The sequence below is a fragment of the Phocoena sinus genome, chromosome 13 (genome assembly GCF_008692025.1).
Source record: "Phocoena sinus isolate mPhoSin1 chromosome 13, mPhoSin1.pri, whole genome shotgun sequence".
In the NCBI taxonomy this organism is placed as follows: Eukaryota; Metazoa; Chordata; class Mammalia; order Artiodactyla; family Phocoenidae; genus Phocoena; species Phocoena sinus.
This window is the reverse complement of record NC_045775.1, coordinates 47,110,423-47,126,572: the sequence shown is the minus strand read 5'-3', so window position 1 is coordinate 47,126,572 and position 16,150 is coordinate 47,110,423.

Here is a 16,150-nt window from a genome sequence, read left to right as displayed (position 1 = left end):
AGACCTCAGACTTCCTAAAAGGCAAGAAACCCACGTACATGGGTAGGGCAAAAGAAGAAACAGAGACAAAAGAATAGGAACGGGACCTGCACCTCTGGGAGGGAGCTGTGAAGGAGGAAAAGTGTCCACACACTAGGAAGCACCTTCACTGGCAGAGATGAGGGGTGGTGGGGGGCAATATTTGGAGCTACGGAGAAGAGCACAGCAATAGGGGTGCAGAGGGCAAAGCGGAGAGATTCCCACACAGAGGATCGGTGCCGACCAGCACTCACCAGCCCGAGAGGCTTGTCTGTTCACCTGCCTGCAGGGGCGTGCGGGGGTTGGGAGCTGAGGCTTGGGCTTCCGTGGTCAGATCGCAGGGAGAGGACTGGGGTTGGCGGCGTGAACAGAGCCTGAAGGGGCTAGTGCACCATGGCTAGCCAGGAGGGAGTCCAGGAAAAAGTCTGGAATTGCCTAAGAGGGGAAATATTGTTTCAGGGTGCACGAGGACAGGGGATTCAGAACACGGCCTAAACGAGCTCCAGAGACGGGCGCGAGCCGCACCTATCAGTGTGGACACCAGAGATGGGCATGAGATGCTAAGGCTGCTGCTGCAGCCGCCAAGAAGCCTCTGTGCAAGCACAGGTCACTATCCACACCTCCCCTCCCGGGAGCCTGTGCAGCCCACCACTGCCAGGGTCCCGTGATCCAGGGACGACTTTCCCAGGAAAACACAAGGCGTGCCTCAGGCTGTTGCAACGTCACGGTGGCCTCTGCCACTGCAGACTCGCCCCACATTCTGTACCTCTCCCTCCCTCCGGCCTCAGTGAGCCAGAGCCCCCTAATTAGCTGCTACTTTAGCCATGTCCTGTCTGAGCGAAGAACAAACACCCTCAGGCGACCTACATGCAGAGGCAGGGCCAAATCCAAAGCTGAACACCAGGAGCTGTGCGAAAAAAGAAGAGAAACGGAAATCTCTCCCAGCAGCCTCAGGAGCAGTGGATTAAATCTCCACGATCAGCTTGATATACCCTGCATCTGTGGAATACCTGAATAGACAATAAATCATCCCAAAATTGAGGCAGTGGATTTTGGAGCAACTGTAGACTTGTGGTTTGCTTTCTGTATCGAATTTGTTTCTGGTTTTACGTTTATCTTAGTTTAGTATTTAGATTTTATTATTACTGGTAGATTTGTTTATTGATTTGGATGCTCTCTTCTTTTATATATATATATACATATGTTTTTTCCTTTTTCTCTTTTTGTGAGTGTGTATGTGTATGCTCCTTTGTGGGATTTTGTCTCTATAGCTTTGCATTTACCATTTGTCTAGGGTTCTGTCTCTCCATTTTTTGTTTTTGTTTTTTTTGAATAGTTTTTAGCACTTGTTATCATTGGTGGATTTGTTTTCTGGTTTGATTGCTCTCTTCTTTCTTTCTTTCTTTTTTCTTCTTTTTTTTATTACGTTTTAATAATTTTTTATTTTTTATTTTAACAACTGTATTTTTAAATTTTATTTATTTTTCTTTCTTGCTTTCACTTTTCCTCACTTTTCTTCTGAGGCGTGTGGATGACAGGGTCTTGGTGCTCTGGCTGGGTGTCAGGTCTGTGCCCCTGAGGTGGGAGAGTTGAGTACAGGACATTTGTCCACTAGAGACTGCCCAGCTCCACGTAATATCAAATGGTGAAAGCTCTCCCAGAAATCTCCACTCAACGACCAGCAAGCTACAGTGCTGGACACCCTATGCCAAAAAACTAGCAAGACAGGAACACAACCCCACCCATTAGCAGAGAGGCTGCCTAAAATTATAATAAGGTCACAGACACCCCAAAACACACCACCAGATGTGGTCCTGCCCACCAAAAGACAAGATACAGCCTCATCCACCAGAACACAGGCACCAGTCCCCTCCACCAGGAAGCCTACACAATCCACTGAACCAAACGTAGCCACTCGGGGCAGACACCAAAAACAACACGAACTACAAACCTGCAGCCTATGAAAAGGAGACCCCAGACACAGTAAGGTAATCAAAATGAGAAGACAGAGAACTACACAGCAGATGAAGAAGCAAGGTAAAAACCCACCAGACTAAACAAATGAAGAGGATATAGGCAATCTACCTGAACAAAATTCAGAATAATGATAGTAAACATGATCCAAAATCTTGGAAACAGAATGGAGAAAATACAAGAAATGTTTAACAAGGACCTAGAAGAACTAAAGAGCAAACAATGATGAACAACACAATAAATGAAACTAAAAATTCTCTAAAAGGAATCAATAGCAGAATAACTGAGGCAGAAGAACAGATAAGTGACCGGGAAGAGAAAATAGTGGAAATAACTACCGCACAGAAGAATAAATAAAAAAGAATTAAAAGAAGAGACCTCTGGGCCAACAATAAATGGAACAATATTCGAATTACAGGGGTCCCAGAAGAAGATGAGAAAAAGAAAGGGACTGAGAAAATTTTAGAAGAGATTATAGTTCAAAACGTCGTTAATATGGGAAAGGAAATAGTCAATCAAGTCCAGGAAGCGCATGTCCGATACAGGATAAATCCAAGGAGAAACACGCCAAGACACATACTAATCAAACTATCAAAAATTAAATACACAGAAAAAAATATTAAAAGCATCAAGGGAAAAAAAAAAACAAACAAACAAGGGAATCCCCATAAGGTTAACAGTTGATCTTCCAGCAAAAACTCTACAAGCCAGAGGGAGTGGGAGGACATATTAAAAGTGATTAAACAGAAAAACCTACAACCAAGATTACTCTACCCAGCAAGGATCTCATTCAGATTCAACAGAGAAATTAAAACCTTTACAGACAAGCAAAAGCTAAGAGAATTCAGCACCACCAAACCAGCTTTACAACAAATGCTAAAGGAACTTCTCTAGGCAGGAGACACGAGAGAAGGAAAAGATTTACAATAACAAACCCAAAACAATTAAGAAAATGGTAATAGGAACATACATATCGATAACTACCTTAAATGTAAATGGATTAAATGCTCCAACCAAAAGTCATGGACTGGTTGAATGGATACAAAAACAAGACCCATACCTATGCTGTCTACAAGAGACACACTTCAGACCTAGGGACACATACAGACTGAAAGTTAGGGGATGGAAAAAGATATTCTATGCAAATAGAAATCAAAAGAAAGCTGGAGTAGCAATTCTCATATTAGAAAAAATAGACTTTAAAACAAAGACTATTACAAGGACAAAGAAGGACACTACATGATGATCAAGGGATCAATCCAAGAAGGAGATATAACAATTGTAAATATTTATGCACCCAACATAGGAGCACCTCAATACATAAGGCAAATGCTAAGAGCCATAAAAGGGGAAATTGAGAGTAAGACAATCACAGTATGGGACTTTAACATCCCACTTTCACCAATGGACAGATCATCCAAAATGAAAATAAATAAGGGAACACAAGTTTTAAATGAAACATTAAACAAGATGGACTTAATTGATATTTATAGGACATTCCTTCCAAAAACAACAGAATACACTTTCTTCTCAAGTGCTCATGGAACACTCTCCAGATAGATCATATCCTGGGTCACAAATCAAGCCTTCGTAAATTTAAGAAAATTGAAATCACATCAAGTATCATTTCTGACCATAAGACTATGAGACTAGATATCAATTACAGGAAAAAAAACTGTAAAACATACAAACACATGGACGTTAAACAATACACTCCTAAATAACCAAACGATCACTGAAGAAATCAGAGGAAAGCAAAAAATACCTAGAAACAAATGACAATGAAAACACGATGACCCAAAACCTATGGGATGCAGCAAAAGCAGTTCTAATAGGGAAGTTTATAGCAATACCATCCTACATCAAAAAACAAGAAAAATCTCAAATAAACAACCTAACCTGACACCTAAAGAAATTAGAGAAAGAAGAACAAAAAAACCCAAAGTTAGCAGAAGGAAAGAAATGATAAAGATCAGATCAGAAATAAATGAAAAAGAAATGAGGAAACAATAGCAAAGATCAATAAAACTAAAAGTTTTTCCTTTGAAAAGATAAACAAGATTGATAACCCATTAGCCAGACTCATCAAGAAAAAAAGGGAGAAGACTCCAATCAATAGAATTAGAAATGAAAAAGGAGAAGTAACAACTGACACTGCAGAAATACAAAGGATCATGAGAGATTACTACAAGCAACTATATGCCAATAAAATGGACAACCTGGGAGAAATGGACAAATTCTTAGAAAAGCACAACCTTCCGAGACTGAACCAGGAAGAAATAGAAAATATAAAGAGACCAATCACAAGCACTGAAATTGAGACTGTGATTAAAAATCTTCCAACAAACAAAAGCCCAGGACCAGAGGGCTTCACAGGTGAATTCTATCGAACATTTAGAGAAGAACTAACACCTATCCTTCTCAAACTCTTCCAAAATATAGCAGAGGGAGGACCACTCCCAAACTCATTCTATGAAGCCACCATCACCCTGATACCAAAACTAGACAAAGATGTCACTAAAAAAGAAAACTACAGGCCAATATCACTGATGATCATAGATGCAAAAATCCTCAACAGAAAACTAGCAAACAGAATCCAGCAGTACATTAAAAGGATCATACACCATGACCAAGCAGGGTTTAAACAGGAATGCAAGGATTCTTCAATATACACAAATCAATGTGATAACCCATATTAATAAACTGAAGGAGAAAAAAGTTCATTCTCTACCTCTATCCGCAAGTTCATTCTCTACCTCTGCGTCTTTATTCCTGTCCTGCCCCTAGGTTCTTCAGAACCACTTTTTTTCCTTTAGATTCCATATATATGTGTTAGCATACGGTATTTGATTTTCTCTTTCTGAGTTACTTCACTCTGTATGACAGTCTCTAGGTACAACCACCTATAACTCAATTTCATTTCCTTTTATGGCTGAGTAATGTTCCATTGTATATATGTGCCACAACTTCTTTATCCATTCATCTGTCGATGGACACTTAGGTTGCTTCCATGTCCTGGCTATTATAAATAGAGCTGCAATGAACATTGAGGTACATGACTTTTTTTGAATTATGGTTTTCTCAGAGTGTAGGCCCAGTAGTGGGATTGCTAGTTCACATGGTAGTTCCATTTTTAGTTTTTTAAGGAACCTCCATACTGTTCTCCATAGAGTGCAAGAGGGTTCCCTTCTTTTCTCCACAACCTCTCCAACATTCACTGTTTGTAGGGATTTTTAGGATGGCCATTCTGACCGGTGTGAGGTGATACCTCATTGTAGTTTTGATTTGCATTTCTCTAATGATTAATGATGTTGAGCATCCGTTAATGTGTTTGTTAGCCATCTGTATATCTTCTTTGGAGAAATGTCTATTTATATCTGTGCCCATTTTTGGATTGGGTTGTTTGTTTCTTTGATACTGAGCTGCATGAGCTGCTTGTTAACTTTGGAGATTAATCCTTTGTCAGTTGCTTTCTTTGCAAATATTTTCTCCCATTCTGAGGCTTGCGTGTTCTTTTTGTTTATGGTTTCCTTTGCTGTGCAAAAGCTTTTCAGTTTCATTAGGTCCCATTTGTTTATTTTTGTTGTTGTTTCCATTTCTCTAGGAGGTGGGTCAAAAAGGATCTTGTTGTGATTTATGTCAAAGAGTGTTCTGCGTATGTTTTCCTCTAAGAGTTTTACAGTGTCTAGCCTTACATTTAGGTTTTTAATCTATTTTGAGTTTATTTTTGTGTATGACGTTAGGGAGTGTTCTAATTTCATTCTTTTACAAGTAGCTGTCCAGTTTTACCAGCATCACTTATTGAAGAGACTGTCTTTTCCCCACTATATGTTCTTACCTCCTTTATCAATAATAAGGTGACCATTTGTGCATGGGTTTATCTCTGGGCATTCTATCCTGTTCCATTGATCCATATTTTTGTTTTTGTGCCAGTACTATACTGTATTGATTACTGTAGCTTTGTAGTATAGTCTGGAGTGAGGGAGCCTGTTTCCTTCAGCTACATTTTTCTTCCTCAAGAGTGCTTTGCCTATTTGGGGTCGTTTGTGTTTCCATACAAATTGTGAATTTTTTTGTTCTAGTTCTGTGAAAAATGCCATTGGTAGTTTGATAGGGATTGCATTGAATCTGTAGATTGCTTTGGGTAGTATAGTCATTCTCACAATGTTGATTCTTCCTATCCAAGAACATGGTATATCTCTCCATCTGTTTGTATTATCTTTGATTTCTTTCAGCAGTTTCTGATATTTTTCTGCATACAGGTCTTTTGTCTCCTTAAGTAGATTTATCACTAGGCATTTTATTCTTTTTGTTGCAATGGTAAAAGGGAGTGTTTCCTTAACTTCTCTTTCATATTTTTCATCATTAGTGTATAGAAATGCAAGAGATATCTGTGTATTCATTTTGTGTCCTGCTACTATACCAAATACATTGATTAGCTCTAGTTGTTTTCTGGTAGCATCTTTAGGATTCTCTATGTATAGTATCATGTCATCTGCAAACAGTGACAGCTTTACTTCTTCTTTTCCAATTTAGATTCCTTGTATTTCTTTTACTTCTCTGATTGCCGCGGCTAAAACTTCCAAAACTATGCTGAATAATAGTGGTGAGAGTGGGCAACCTTGTCTTGTTCCTGATCTTAGTGGAAATGGTTTCAGTTTTTCACCATTGAGGACAATGTTGGCTGTGGGTTTGTCATATATGGCCTTTATTATGTTGAGGTAAGTTCCCTCTATGCCTACTTTCTGGAAGGTTTTTATCATAAATGGGTGTTGAATTTTGTTGAAAGCTTTTTCTGCATCTATTGTGATATCATATGGTTTTTCTCCTCAATTTGTTAATATGGTGTATCACATCGATTGATTTGCATGTATTAAAGAATCCTTGCATTCCTGGGATACACCCCACTTGATCATGGTGTATGATCCTTTTGATGTGCTGCTGGATTCTGTTTGCTAGAATTTTGTTGAGGATTTTTGTATCTACGATCATCAGTGATATTGGCCTGTAGTTTTCTTTTTTACTGACAACTTTGGTTTTGGTATCAGGGTGATGGTGGCCTCGTAGAATGAGTTTGGGAGTATTCCTCCCTCTGCTGTATTTTGGAAGAGTTTGAGAAGGATAGGTGTTAGCTCTTCTCTAAATGTTTGATAGAATTCACCTGTGAAGCCCTCTGGTCCTCGGCTTTTGTTTGTTGGAAGATTTTTAATCACAGTCACAATTTCAGTGCCTGTGATTGGTCTGTTTATATTTTCTATTTCTTTGTGGTTCAGTTTCAGAAGTTTGTGCATTTCTAAGAATTTGTCCATTTCTTCCAGGTTCTCCATTTTATTGGCATATAGTTGCTTATAGTAATCTCTCATGATCCTTTGTATTTCTTCAGTGTCAGTTGTTACTTATTTTTCATTTCTAATTCTATTGATTGGAGTCTTCTCCCTTTTTTTCTTGATGAGTCTGGCTAATGGTTTATCAATTTTGTTTATCTTCTCAAAGAACTAGTTTTTAGTTTAATTGATCTTTGCTATTGTTTGCTTCACTTCTTTTTCATTTATTTCACATCTGACCTTTATGATTTCTTTCCTTCTGCTAACTTTGGGATTTTTGTTCTTCTTTCCCTAATTGTTTTAGGTGTAAGGTTTAGTTGTTTATTTGAGATGTTTCTTGTTTCTTGAGGTAAGGTTGTATTGCTATAAACTTCTGTCTTAGGACTGCTTTTGCTGTATCCCATAGGTTTTGGGTTGTCGTGTTTTCATTGTCATTTGTTTCTAGGTATTTTTTGATTTCCTCTTTGATTTCTTCATTAATCTCTTTGTTATTTAGTAGTGTATTGCTTAGTATCCATTTGCTTGTATTTTTTACAGATTTTTTCTTGTAACTGATATCTAGTCTCACAGCGTTGTGGTTGAAAACGATACCTGATATGATTTCAATATTTTTACATTCACCAAGGCTTGATTTGTGACTCAAGATATGATCTATCCTGGAGAATGTTCCATGAGCACTTGAGAAGAAAGTGTATTCTGTTGTTTTGGGGTATAATGTCCTATAAATATCAATTAAGTCCATCTTGTTTAATGTGTCATTTAAAACTTGCATTTCTTCATTTTTCTTTAATAAACGTATTTGGAGCACCAACTAGAACCATTCTGCTGAGTGCTGAGGATATCAAGATTAATATGACCCAGCCCTTCAAGGAGATTTTGATCCTGTAGGGGAGACAGACACAGAGACATGGAGAGATCATAAACTGTAGGTCAATGATATTAAAAAAGAAATACATGAAGTGCTGTTGTAGTATACACAAGTATTTAATCCAATCTGTAAATTGCATAAAATGAAAGGGATAATTTTCCAATCCAAACCAGATTTTCTTTTTGTTTTCTTTTAATTCATATAATGTCTCTAAGCATTAATTTCCAAAATTAAAAAAGAGACCACATATACAGCTGTTGTAAGAAACTGAGATCATGTACAAAATGGTTTACTATATTGTTTGGAACTTAGCATACATGTAAAACAGGTGTCTTTAAAGTCTTTCTTATTTATTTTTTTTATTTCTATTTTTTGGTAATACATAATATACTTTATTTGAATTTTATTTTATTTATTTTTTTATAAAGCAGATTTTTATTAGTCATCTGTTTTATACATTAGTGTATATATGTCAATCCCAATCTCCCAATACATCCCACCACATTCCCCCCCACCCACCCCCCTGCTCTCTCCCTTTGGTTTCCATTCGTTTGTTCTGTACATGTGTCTCTATTTCTCCCTTGCTAACCAGTTCACTTTACACTTTTTCTAGATTCCACACATATGCGTTAATATTTGCACTTCTCTTTCTGACTTACTTCACTCTGTATGACAATCTCTAGGTCCATCGATGTCTCTACTAATGACCCAATTTTGATCTTTTTTCTGGCTAATATTCCATTATATATAACTACCACATCTTCTTTATCCATTCATATGTCGATGGGCATTTAGGTTGCTTCCATGACCTGGCTATTGCAAATAGTGCTGCAATGAATATTGGGGTGCATGTGTCTTTTTGAATTATGGTTTCTCTGGGTACATGCCCAGTAGGCGGATTGCTGGGTCATATGGTAATTCTATTTTTAGCTCCTTAAGGAACCTCCATACTGTTCTCCATAGTGGCTGTATCAAGTTACGTTCCTGCCAACAGTGCAAGAGGCTTCCCTTTTCTCCACACACTCTGCATCATTTGTTGTTTGTAGATTTTCTGATGATGCCCAGTCTAAGCGGTGTGAAGTGATACCTCATTGTAGTTTTGATTTGCATTTCTCTAATAATTAGTGATGTTGAGCAGATTTTCATGTGCCACTTGGCCATCTGTATGTCTTTTTGGAGAAATGTCTATTTAGGTCTTCTGCCCATTTTTGGATTGGGTTGTTTGTTTTTTTAATATTGAGCTGCATGTGCTGTTTATATGTTTTGGAGATTAATCCTTTGTCCGTTGGTTCGTTTGCAAATATTTTCTCCCATTCTGAGGGTTGTCTTTTTCTATTGTTTAGAGTTTCCTTTGCTATGCAAAAGCTTTTAAGTTTCATTACGTCCCATTTGTTTATTTTATTTATTTATTTTTTAACATCTTTATTGGAGTATAATTGCTTTACAATGCTGCGTTAGTTTCTGCTTTATAACAAAGTGAATCAGTTATACATATACGTATGTTCCCATATCTCTTCCCTCTTGAGTCTCCCTCCCACCCACCCTCCCTATCCCACCCCTCTAGGTGGTCACAAACCACCTAGCTGATATCCCTGTGCTATGTGGCTGCTTCCCACTAGCTATCTGTTTTACGTTTGGTAGTGTATATATGTCCATGCCACTCTCTCACTTTGTCACAGCTTACCCTTCCCCCTCCCCATATCCTCAAGTCCATGCTCTAGTAGGTCTGTGTCTTTATTCCCGTCTTACCCTTAGGTACTTCAGGACCTTTATTATTTTTTTTCTTAGATTCCATATATATGTGTTAGCATAAGGTATTTGTTTTTCTCTTTCTGACTTACTTTACTCTGTATGACAGACTCTAGGTCCATCCACCTGACTACAAATAACTCAATTTAGTTTCTTTTTATGGCTGAGTAATATTCTATTGCATATATGTGCCACATCTTCTTTATCCATTCATCTGTTGATGGACACTTAGGTTGCTTCCATGTCCTGGCTATTGTAAATAGAGCTGCAATGAACATTTTGGTACATGACTCTTTTTGAATTATGGTTTTCTCAGGGTATATGCCCAGTAGTGGGATTGCTGGGTCGTATGGTAGCTCTATTTGTAGTTTTTTAAGGAACCTCCATACTGTTCTCCATAGTGGCTGTATCAATTTACATTCCCACCAACAGTGCAAGAGGGTTCCCTTTTCTCCACACCCTCTCCAGCATTTATTGTTTCTAGATTTTTTGATGATGGCCGTTCTGACCGGTGTGAGATGATATCTCTTTGTAGTTTTGATTTGCATTTCTCTAATGATTAATGATGTTGAGCATTCTTTCATGTGTTTGTTGACAATCTGTATATCTTCTTCGGAGAAATGTCTATTTAGGTCTTCTGCCCATTTTTGGATTGGGTTGTTTTTTTTTTGAAATTAAGCTGCATGAGCTGCTTGTAAATTTTGGAGATTAATCCTTTGTCAGTTGCTTCATTTGCAAATATTTTCTCCCATTCTGAGGGTTGTCTTTTGGTCTTGTTTATGGTTTCCTTTGCTGTGCAAAAGCTTTGAAGTTTCATTAGGTCCCATTTGTTTATTTTTATTTCCATTACTCTAGGAGGTGGATCAAAAAAGATCTTTCTGTGATTCATGTCAAAGAGTTTTTTTCCTATGTTTTCCTCTAAGCATTTTGTAGTGTCTGGTCTTACATTTAGGATTTTAATCCATTTGGAGTTTATTTTTGTGTATGGATGGTGTTAGGGAGTGTTTAATTTCATTCTTTTACACGTAGCTGTCCAGTTTTCCCAGCACCACTTACTGAAGAGACTCTTTTCTCCATTGTATATCCTTGCCTCTTTTGTCATAGATTAGTGGACCATAGGTGCGTGGGTTTATCTCTGGGCTTTCTATCCTGTTCCATTGATTTATATTTCTGTTTTTGTGCCAGTACAATATTGTCTTGATTATTGTAGCTTCGTAGTATAGTCTGAAGTCAGGGAGTCTGATTCCTTCAGCTCTGTTTTTTTCCCTCAAGATTGCTTTGGCTATTTGGGGTCTTTTCTGTCTCCATATGAATTTTAAGATTTTTTTTCTAGTTCTGTAAAAAATGCCATTGGTAATTTGATAGGGATTGCATTGCATCTGTAGATTGCTTTGGGTAGTATAGACATTTTCACAATATTGATTCTTCCAATCCAACAACATGGTCTATCTCTCCATCTGTTTGTGTCATCTTTGATTTCTTTCATCAGTGTCTTATAGTTTTCTAAGTATAAGTCTTTTTCCTCCTTAGGTAGTTTTATTCCTAGGTATTTTATTCTTTTTGTTGCAGTGGTGAATGGGATTGTTCCCTTAATTTCTCTTTCTGATCTTTTGTTGTTAGTGTATAAGAATGCAAGAGATTTCTGTGCATTAATTTTCTATCCTGCTAATTTACCAAATTCATTGATTAGCTCTAGTAGTTTTCTGGTGGCATCTTTAGAATTATCTATGTATAGTAACATGTCATCTTCAAACAGTGATGGTTTTACTTCTTCCTTTCCAATTTGTATTCCTTTTATTTCTTTTTCTTCTCTGATTGCCATGGCTAGGACTTCCAAAACTATGTTGAAAAATAGTGGTGCGAGTGGACAACCTTGTTTTGTTCCTGATTGTAGGAGGAAATGCTTTCAGTTTTTCACCATTGAGAATGATGTTTGCCATGGGTTTGCCTTATAAGGTTTTTATTATGTTGATGTAGGTTCCATCTATGCCCATTTTCTGCAGAGTTTTTATCATAAATGGGTGTTGAATTTTGTCATAAGTTTTTTCTGCATCTATTGAGATGATCATATGGTTTTTATTCTTCAATTTGTTAATATGATGTATCACTTTGATTGATTTGCATATATTGAAGAATCCTTGCATCCATTGGATAAATCCCACGTGATCATGGTGTATGATCCTTTTAACATGTTGTTGGATTCTTTTTGCTAGTATTGTGTTGAGGATTTTTGCATCTATATTCATCAGTGATATTGGTCTGTAATTTTCTTTTTTTGTAATATCTTTGTCTGGTTTTGATATAAGGGTGATGGTGGCCTTGTAGAATGAATTTGGGAGTGTTCCTTCCTCTGCAATTTTTTTTTAGAATTTGAGAAGGATCGGTGTTAGCTGTTGTCTAAATGTTTGATAGAATTCACCTGTGAAGCCATCTGGTCCTGGACTTTTGTTTGTTGGAAGATTTTTAAATCACAGTTTTGATTTCATTACTTGTGATTTATCTCTTCATATTTTCTATTTCTTCCTGGTTCAGTCTTGGAAGTTTATACCTTTCAAAGAATTTGTCCATTTCTTCTATGTTGTCCATTTTATTGGCATATAGTTGCCTATAGTTGTCTCTAATGATTTTTTGTATTTCTGCAGTGTCCATTGTAACTTCTCCTTTTTCATTTCTAATTTTACTGATTTGAGTCCTCTTCCTCTTTTTCTTGATGAGTCTGGCTAAAGGTTATCAAATTTGTTTATCTTCTCAAAGAAGCAGTTTTTAGTTTTATTGACCTTTGCTATTGTTTTCTTTGTTTCTATTTCATTTATATTTGCTCTGACCTTTATGATTTCTTTCCTTCTACTAACTTTGGGTTTTGTTTGTTCCTCTTTCTCTAGTTCCTTTAGGTATAAGGTTAGATGTATATTTGAGATTTTACTTGTTTCTTGGCATAGGATGGTATTGCTATAAACTTCCCTCTTAAAACTGCTTTTGCTGTATCCCATAGGTTTTGGATCATCGTGTTTTCATTGTAGTTTGCCTTTAGGTATTTTTTGATTTCTTATTTGATTTCTTCAGTGATCTCTTGGTTATTTAGTAACGTATTGTTTAGCCACCCTGTGTTTGTGTTTTTTACGTTTCTTTCCCCCGTAATTTATTTCTAATCTCATAGCGCTGTGCTCAGAGAAGATGCTTGATATGGAGAGACCTTCAAGATGGCAGAGGAGTAAGACGTGGAGATCACCTTCCTCCCCACACATACATCAGAAATACATCTATATGTGGAACAGCTCCTATAGAACACCTACTGAACACTGGCAGAAGACCTCAGACTTCCCCAAAGGCAAGAAACTCCCCATATACCTGGGTAGGGCAAAAGATAAAAGAAAAAACAGAGACAAAGCATAGGGACAGGGCTTCCCTGGTGGCGCAGTGGTTGAGAGTCCGCCTGCCGATGCAGGGGACACAGGTTCATGCTCCGGTCCTGGAAGATCCCACCTGCCACGGAGCAGCTAGGCCCGTGAGTCATGGCCATTGAGCCTGCACGTCCGGAGCCTGTGCTCCACAACGGGAGAGGCCACAGCAGTGAGAGGCCCGGGTACAGCAAAAACAAAAAAGTATAGGGACAGGACCTGCACCTCTGGGAGGAGGCTGTGAAGGAGGGAAAGTTTCCACACACTAGGAAGCCCCCTCACTGGCAGAGATGGGGGTAGTGGGGTTGGAGCTTCAGAGCCACAGAGGAGAGCACAGCAACAGGGCTGCAGAGGGCAAAGCGGAGAGATTCCCACACAGAGGATCGGTGCCGACCTGCACTCACCAGCCTGAGAGGCTTCTCTGCCCATCCACCAGAGCCGGTGGGGGCTGGGAGCTGAGGCTCTGGCTTTGGAGGTCAGACCCCAGGGAGAGGACTGGGGTTGGCTGTGTGAACACAGCCTGAAGGGGGCTAGTGTGCCACAGCTAGCCTGGAGGGAATCTGGGAAAAAGTCTGGAACTGCCTAAGAGGCAAGAGACCATTGTTTCAGGGTACGCGAGGAGAGGGGATTCAGAGCACCACTTAAATGAGCTCCAGAGATGGGAGCGAGCTGCAGCTATCAGCGCGGACATCAGAGACGGGCATGAAATGGTGAGGTTGCTGCAGCCTACAAGAAGCCTGTGTGCAAGCACAGATCACTATCCACAACTCCCCTCCCTGGAGCCTGTGCAGCCCGCCACTACCAGTGTCCAACGATCCAAGGACATCTTCCCCAGGAAAACACATGGCACGCCTCAGGCTATTGCAATGTCATGCTAGCCTCTGCTGCCACAGGATCGCCCCACATTCCGTACCCATCCCTCCCCCATGGCCTGAGTGAGCCAGAGCCCCCTAATCAGCTGCTATTTTAACCCCTTCCTGTCTGAGTGAAGAACAGACACTCTCAAGTGACCTACATGCAGAGGCGGGGCCAAGTCCAAAGCTGAATGCCAGGAGCTGTGCACACAAAGAGAGAAAGGGAAATCTCCCTCAGAAGCCTCAGGAGCGGTGGATTAAATCTTCACAATCAACTTGATGTACCCTGCAATTCTGGAATACCTGAATAGAAAACTAATCATCCCAAAATTGAGGTGGTAGACATAGGGAGCAACTATAGACAGGGTTTGCTTTCTGCATCTAATATGTTTCCGGTTTTATGTTCATCTTAGTTTAGTATTTACAGTTTATTATCATTGGTAGATTTGTTTATTGATTTTGTTGCTCTCTTCAATTTTTTAAATTTATAGATATATGTATTTTTTCTCTTTTTGTGAGTGTGTATGTGCATGCTTCTTTGTGTGATTTTGTCTGTATAGCTTTGCTTTTGCATTTGTCCTAGGGTTCTGTCTATCCTTTTTTTTTTAATCTAGTTTTTAGCACTTGTTATCATAGGTGGATTTGTTTTTTGGTTTGGTTGATCTCTTCTTTCTTTTTATTACTTTTTAATTTTTTATTTTTAATCCTTTTTTAAATTTTTTATTTTAATAACATTAAAACATTTTATTTTGTTTTGTTTTGTTTTATTCCTTCCTTCTTTCTTTTTTACTCCCTTTTCTTTTGAGCTGTGTGGCTGACCAGGTCCTGGTGCTCTGGCTGGGTGTGAGGCCTGTTGCTCTGATGTAAGCTAGCTGAGCTGAATTCAGGACATTGGTTCACCAGAGACCTCCCAGCTCCACGTAACATCAAACGGCAAAAGCTCTCCCAGAGATCTCCATCTAAATGCTAGGACCCAGCTCCACTCAATGACCAGCAACCTACAGTGCTGGACACCCTATGCCGAACAACTAGCAAGACAGGAACACAACCCCATCCATTAGCAGAGAGGCTGCCTAAAATTATAATAAGGTCACAGACACCCCAAAACACACCACTGGACATGTTCCTGCCCACCAGAAAGACAATATCCAGCCTCATCCATCAGAACACAGGCACCAGTCCCCTCCACCAGGAAGCTTTCAAAACCCACTGAATCAACCTCAGTCACTGGGAGCAGACACCAAAAACAACGGGAAGTACAAACTGGCAGCCTGCAAAAAGGAGACGCCAAAAACAGTAAGTTAATCAAAATGAGAAGACAGAGAAACAAACAGAAGATGAAAGAGCAAGGCAAAAACCCACCAGACCAAACAAATGAAGAGAAAATAGGCAGTCTACCTGAAAAAGAACTCAGAGTAATGATAGTAAAGATGATTCCATGGAAATACAATGGAGAAAATACAAGAAACGTTTAACAAGGACCTTCAAGAACTAAAAAGCAAACAAACAATGACGAACAAAACAAATGAAATTAAAATTTCTCTAGGAGGAATCAATAGCAGAATAACTCAGGCAGAAGCACGGATAAGTGACCTGGAAGATAAAATACTAGAAATAGCTATCACAGAGCAAAATAAAGAAAAAAGAATGAAAAGAATTGAGGACAGCCTCAGAGACCTCTGGGACAACATTAAGCATACAAACATTCAAATTATAGGGGTCTCAGAAGAAAAGAAAAGAAAGGGATTGAGAAAATATTTGAAGAGGTTATAGTTGAAAACTTAAATAATATGGGAAAGGAAATAGTCAATCAAGTCCAGCAAGTGCAGAGAGTCCCATTCAGGATAAATCCAAGGAGAAACATGCCAAAACACATATTAATTGAACTATCAAAAATTAAATACAATGAAAAAATATTAAAGCAGCAAGGGTAAAAGAACAAGTAACATACAAGGGAATCCCTAT